This window comes from Taudactylus pleione, unplaced genomic scaffold, assembly GCF_031769625.1.
Source record: "Taudactylus pleione unplaced genomic scaffold, aTauple2 ptg000391l, whole genome shotgun sequence".
NCBI classification, from domain to species: domain Eukaryota; kingdom Metazoa; phylum Chordata; class Amphibia; order Anura; family Myobatrachidae; genus Taudactylus; species Taudactylus pleione.
Window position 1 is genome coordinate 15,900,374 of NW_028284792.1, and position 6,000 is coordinate 15,906,373.

A 6,000-nucleotide genomic window follows, 5' to 3' on the forward strand; every position below is an offset into this window, starting at 1 on the left:
GCGTTTCAGCTGCCATTCCCCTTTTACCACCCATGCGGTACCTTCCTGTCAATCACTATGAAATACTCACTGTGACCACCATTAAAAAAAACCATCAGGGCACATGCACAGTGTGACTTATACACATGCGTAGTAGTAAGAAAATCGTTTATTTGCAAAAACATGGGTATTGCACCTGTCACTGAATCAGGCCCAATATGCGGCGATAGGGATTGTTAGCACCATACTGATCATGGAATTGCCCCATGATTAGAAGTGCAGTTTGTTTCCTCATAATGAATGACAGGTTGGGTGTACTCTAATCTTACAGGAGTTACAGAGCAATGACTTTAGCATAAATCAGGTTTTGGAATACAGAACCAGAAACCAGTAATATGACACCGTTAGAATACAAATTAGTTAAAAACTAAGCACTTACTAATTAAGTTTGGTTACTCCTTACTAAATGTAATAGATTATCCTTCCCTTTAGTTATTCAATGACTATAAAATTATCTGCCTCAAATAAAGAAGGATTTGTGAGAGGCTCACCATGTAGTCATCCAGTGAGTCCAGGGACTACCTTATTGCCTGTTTTGTTGAATCTCTGCAGAGATTGTTTTGTCTGGAGAAATGTGAGACGCCATTGTAAGCGTTCTTGCATTATATTCAGATATAAAAATGTTAATATACTGTATGCCTTTTGGAGCTTTGCAGAAAAGGACAGTACCATGTGCTAAGACAAACACACACCTATAAGACTCACTAGGGGTAAGTTATCTCTGCATGTCTGCAAGCAGAGAGGAAAAGATCAATGAAAAATATCATCAGCTGCCAACTCAAAAAAGGGAGAATTTTGCCAATTCCCTTTTAAATGGCAGAATTTACTAATCACAATTCCAAAAAGAACAAAAGAATACCCGCACAGATATGTATATATTGTAAAACGGGTACTTGAAATAATGACTCGGTAGGCAGATTTTCGGTGAATACACAGTGTCTTTTTACTGGCAGCAGACATTGAAGTACAGCATTCTAAGGCTTAGGCCTAGAAACACAGGTACATACAGAAAAATAAGTAAATGAACATAAAAGGTCCCAGCACTCCTCATGCTTAGCAGTTAGTCCTCTACAGTGGCCTGCAGCCACAATTGGCCATGCTCTCCTGGCATAGCCCTTGGTCTCTGGCACTACAGTCACTTGGGCCTACTCGCTGGTTGCTATTCAGCATCAGTGCATGGAAGACTAGGTGAATGAGAGTTTTAAACTCTTCCTCTGCTGCTGATTTCCTGCTAGCTCTGAGTGACCTGGAAACCCTGGAATTTCATATTTCCACTTTGAGCGCTGCAGCCCAGAAAACCTGGAGTTCCAAACGTCTACTGCAGCTGCAGAATGTGCCGGTCTTGTTTTCCTCTCCCTTAGAGGGAGTTGATCCCACCAGCATGTGGGCAATTCAGGTGAGAGACCACCCCTCTCACCACAATAGTAAGTATGAAAAGTATGTCCCTATGATATCTCAATATCTTCTATAAAGTAATTATTGGGAGGTGCACCCAGGAATAGATATGAATAATTTAAACAACCAAAAAAGAAAAAGGTATTCCTTTATGGGGCACTCACGAACTTCATTTCTTTACAATTTGACAAAAGAATTACTTCCTATCAACAGAAAATATAAAACATAACTTTTATTAAGTTTTTCTTAAAATTGTTGACAGCGAAATATAAAAAAATGTGCACAAGTGTAAAAGTGAAATAAAAATAAAAATGTTATGATGGTCTCTCAAATAATATGTGTCTAATTTATTGACTCTTGAAATGAATGTCTAAATATAGTTGCATTCATTCGGAGATACAGTAAAAAGCATAGAATCACATGTCCCTATGATTACAGGTTGCTAACACAACTTGGGGGATCGATCACTCCATATTTTGTTATATATGTGGAAATAGTGGATTATCGTTATTAAATCAATTCCTCAAAAATGATATATTTTATTGGAGTCCACAATAATCGTTACCCTGAAATCAGTGATCCACAGTTTGTCAGTTCTCACAGTGGTCTCTTTAAGACCATCATCTTATTGGGTGATTCAACATCATCTATCATTCAAGTTTCATTATCTTGAGCTTCAATTATTATTTTTCTCTAATGTAAGCCACCTTATTTTCAAATATATTACACTTTGGTGCAGATTCAATTAGCCACGGGGTTGTTCCAGCGACTAATTGCCATCCAAAATCCCTGCGGCGCACAAAAAAGCTATTCAATTAAATAGCCTTTTCCCTGCTCCGTAAAATCGGGACACGGAAACTGCGGAATCAATGTGTTTTTTACCTGCTCGCGTGGCCGAATAATGTGGATTTTACCTCGCACCACCAGGTGCTGCGAGGTAAAGTCCGACTGCGTGAGATCGCGCGCTGGGTCTCGGAGAGTCCTGCACGAGGAATCCCCGACAATTGAATTGGACCGGTGCGGCAATTAGCCACGTGCCCCATAGTAGTTATATAATCCAGGACAATAGTGTATTGATGTTGCACAATATTAGATCGCTCTACTGATCCTTATAAGGTTAACGTTCAACAATCCTGTGTTACTAGGTACATAACAATATAGGGGATATAGTCTACTGAGACTAATAAATTCTCCCAGTAACTCCTTATACCACTTATCATGATGTTATAAATGTCTCATGTCTCAATAATTATCATACAGTATTATATCTCTCCTTTGATCTTTATGCGGTTAACATGGATTGATCTTATGGTATAAGGTATACAGCAATACATAGATATGGTCTGCTGGGATTTAAATTACAGCAACTCTCTGTACCACTAATCTCATAGTTACAAATGTATCATGTTTCAATGATGATTATCATACAATGTAACTCTCTCAGTTTTGTTTGGCAACGGCACAGCTTGTTAGTGTTTCTCAGCATCCCTCACACTGGCAATGATATGTAAGATTTCGATATCCCATATCTTTTCAATAAAGCTGCTCATGATTATAATCCATAATTAGTGGTAGGGAATCACAACCTAATCCCAGTGCAGATGGAATCTGCTAGCAGCGTATATCATATATCCCCCTATTCCTATATTAGGTCAGTTAGTTTTGTGTGATTTAAGGTTCACTGTGATTTGTATTCAGCCTCATTTAGCGGTTTCTATGACTGGTGCCATCTCTGTACATATTTGCTGCCACTGAGACCGTTCATACATTACATCTATACATGGTAATCTGAGGTCATAACATAACAATATAAAACAAGAACACGCTAGCAGCGTGTGCCATGTGTCTCCCTGACGTGCGTTTCACTTAACCGCTTAGTCACAGGATCACTATATTGTTATGTACCTAGTAACACAGGATTGTTGAACGTTAAACTTATAAAGATCAGTGGAGAGATCTAATATTGTGCAACATCAATACACTGATGTCCTGGATTATATAACTACTATGTGTAATATATTTGAAAATAAGGTGGCTTACATTAGGAAAAAGATAATAATTGAAGCTAAAGATAATGAAACTTGAATGATAAACGATGTTGAATCACCCACTGATATGATGGCCTTATAAGAGACCACTGTGAGAACTATCAAACTGTGGATCACTGATTTCAGAGTAATGATTATTGTGGACTCCGATAAATATATATAATTTTTGAGGATTAATTTAATAAAGATAATCCACTATTTCCACATATATAACAAAATATGGAGTGATCGATCCACTGAGTTGTGTTAGCAACCTGTAATCATAGGGACATGTGATTCTATGCTTTTTACTGTATCTCTGAATGAATGCAACTATATTTAGACATTTCAGGAGTCAATAAATTTGATTTTTTGGGGGGAGATCATAATAGTTTTATTTTTTTCACTTTTACATTTATGCACATTTTTTTATATTTCGATGTCAACAATTTTAAGAAAAACTTAATAAAAGTTATGTTTATATTTTCTGTTGATAAGAAGTGTCCCCAACTTGTTGACAATCTTTTGTCAAATTGCAAAGAAATTAAGTTCGTGAGTGCCCCATAAAGGAATACTTTTTTTTTTTTGTTGTTGTTTAAATTAATCCCAATTCCAAAAATAAATACACATGTACATTATATTCAAACAGAAGCATAATATGAAACCATTTGTGACTATGAATACTAATAATAAAATAAAAGCTGTTACACAATAATTAATTCTATTTTTCAATTTTTTTTACTGAAATAATGTGAAAATGGGTGGAAAATTGTCATTGCAATAGGTTAGGGGGAGGTTGGAGTCCTGCGATAATATCTCCATCTGGAGTAAAGCAGAGTTCTCCGCCCGTATTCCCGAATTGTGCTTTACTCAGACAGGCAGTGCAGAGACAGGAGCTGGCCTCTGATCAGCTTTGTGGTCTAAATAGACCACAAGCTGATCAATGTAAAAAAATAGTTAAAAACAAAAAAAACACCTGCATTTAGGGGACTGGGTGATGGGTGAGCTCTCTCCTCCAATCAACTGGTTGCCAGGCTCCTGCACTGTGACCCCGGTCAGCTGTGCTGTAAACCGGCATCTCAGCTTCCAGCACACATCAGTTTACCGTGTCACAGAAGGAGCTTGGAGACCAGCTGACCAGAGTTGATATTTCCATAGGGGCTTAAGAGAGAGCACATATAGTAGCCAAAAGTGCATTAGTGTGAGTATATGTGGTGATTAATGATTATGGATCTCCCTGTCCTATATACAATATCCCAGTCCTACATTTCATCTGAGGCTGGAGGAGAGAGAGGAGACTCAGGGCTTCCCATTCAGCTAGGGATTACACATAAGACTATGGGGCTTATGTATCAAGCTGTTTTTTATATAAAATTATGCAGAAAATGCAGTTTCTGCTTAATTTTATGTATTCTACCAATGTGTTAATGGCACAATGCCGGAGATTTCACAGAAATTAGCACTTCAGATCGTAGTTCCCATTATTCTAAGTAATAACAGAATTAGATTTTGGTGCGACGCTGCTTTGAGGTGGCATCTATTTCTTAGGATGGGGGGGCACCAACTAAAATTATGCCTAGGGCATCATACTGGTCAGAGTCGTCTGACTGTAATTATAGTTCAAGCTCTAAAACTATCTGATTTTTCCTCCATAGGTTCTAGAAAAATCAAATCCTGAAGCAGTGAACGAGTATTATTGCCAGTGGAAAACACCTGCAGATGAAATATTTTCTGATTTCTCAAGAAAAAGGAGCTGGGGACACAGCAATGTGATCCTTACTTTTGGTTTGGAAATATCTGAAAGCAGCCCAGCGTGAGAGTGCGAGAAAAACAGGGACTCTAGGATGTATGTGTCCAAATTATTTCAATCATCATACTTTCCATATAACGTTTCTTTAACACCGCAGTAAAATATATTGGAGTAAGATTTGTACCACCCCAGGCTCCACTTTTCCACGCAGGCTAGAGATGGACAAGGCTCCATACAGATACCCATAATGCAGAAAACATCTCTCAGGAGTCATGCCAAAGTAAGAAAATAATATCTGTACAGGATAGGACTTGTGGCTGAATAGTGTAGATTTAACAGACATGGCCTATTTATTATGGGGAAAAAGCCACTCCTCCTTGTGTACCAAGTCCCCAAGTTATAGCAATCACAGGTATCTCCAGAAGGATTATGGAATAGAATAACATAAAGAATTTCTTAGTAAGAAAAATAAATGTTTTAAATATTTTAGTTATTTTATATTTTTCTTCTCTGATATGGCATTCAGGCATTCTATCATTTTCTAACCACCACATCTCATAACTTTCCTGTGTATGCAGAACATTTTGCACCCAAATGTTTACTGAGACTTTATATAACAATAAATACACATCTACTATATAAGATCGAAAATTTGTCCTTCTGTCATTCTGTCCTTCTGTCTTTCTATACAAATCCACAGTTTACAAACCAAGATCGTGAAATTTTTAATATTGCATATTAAAACATGGCGGAGGCAACTAAAAAAATTTGAAATCGAAATTAATTACT

At 37.4% G+C, this 6,000-nt stretch overlaps 1 long non-coding RNA gene across 1 annotated transcript in view; it reads left to right on the forward strand.

The window, feature by feature from the left end:
- LOC148507589 (uncharacterized) overlaps nucleotides 1-5,305 on the forward strand; it is a 38,135-nt gene extending 32,830 nt beyond the window's left edge. Inside the window, exon 3 of the long non-coding RNA XR_015869695.1 lies at nucleotides 5,117-5,305. This is a non-coding gene — a long non-coding RNA (uncharacterized LOC148507589). The remainder of the gene's footprint in view (nucleotides 1-5,116) is intronic.
- Nucleotides 5,306-6,000: the final 695 nt, after the last annotated feature.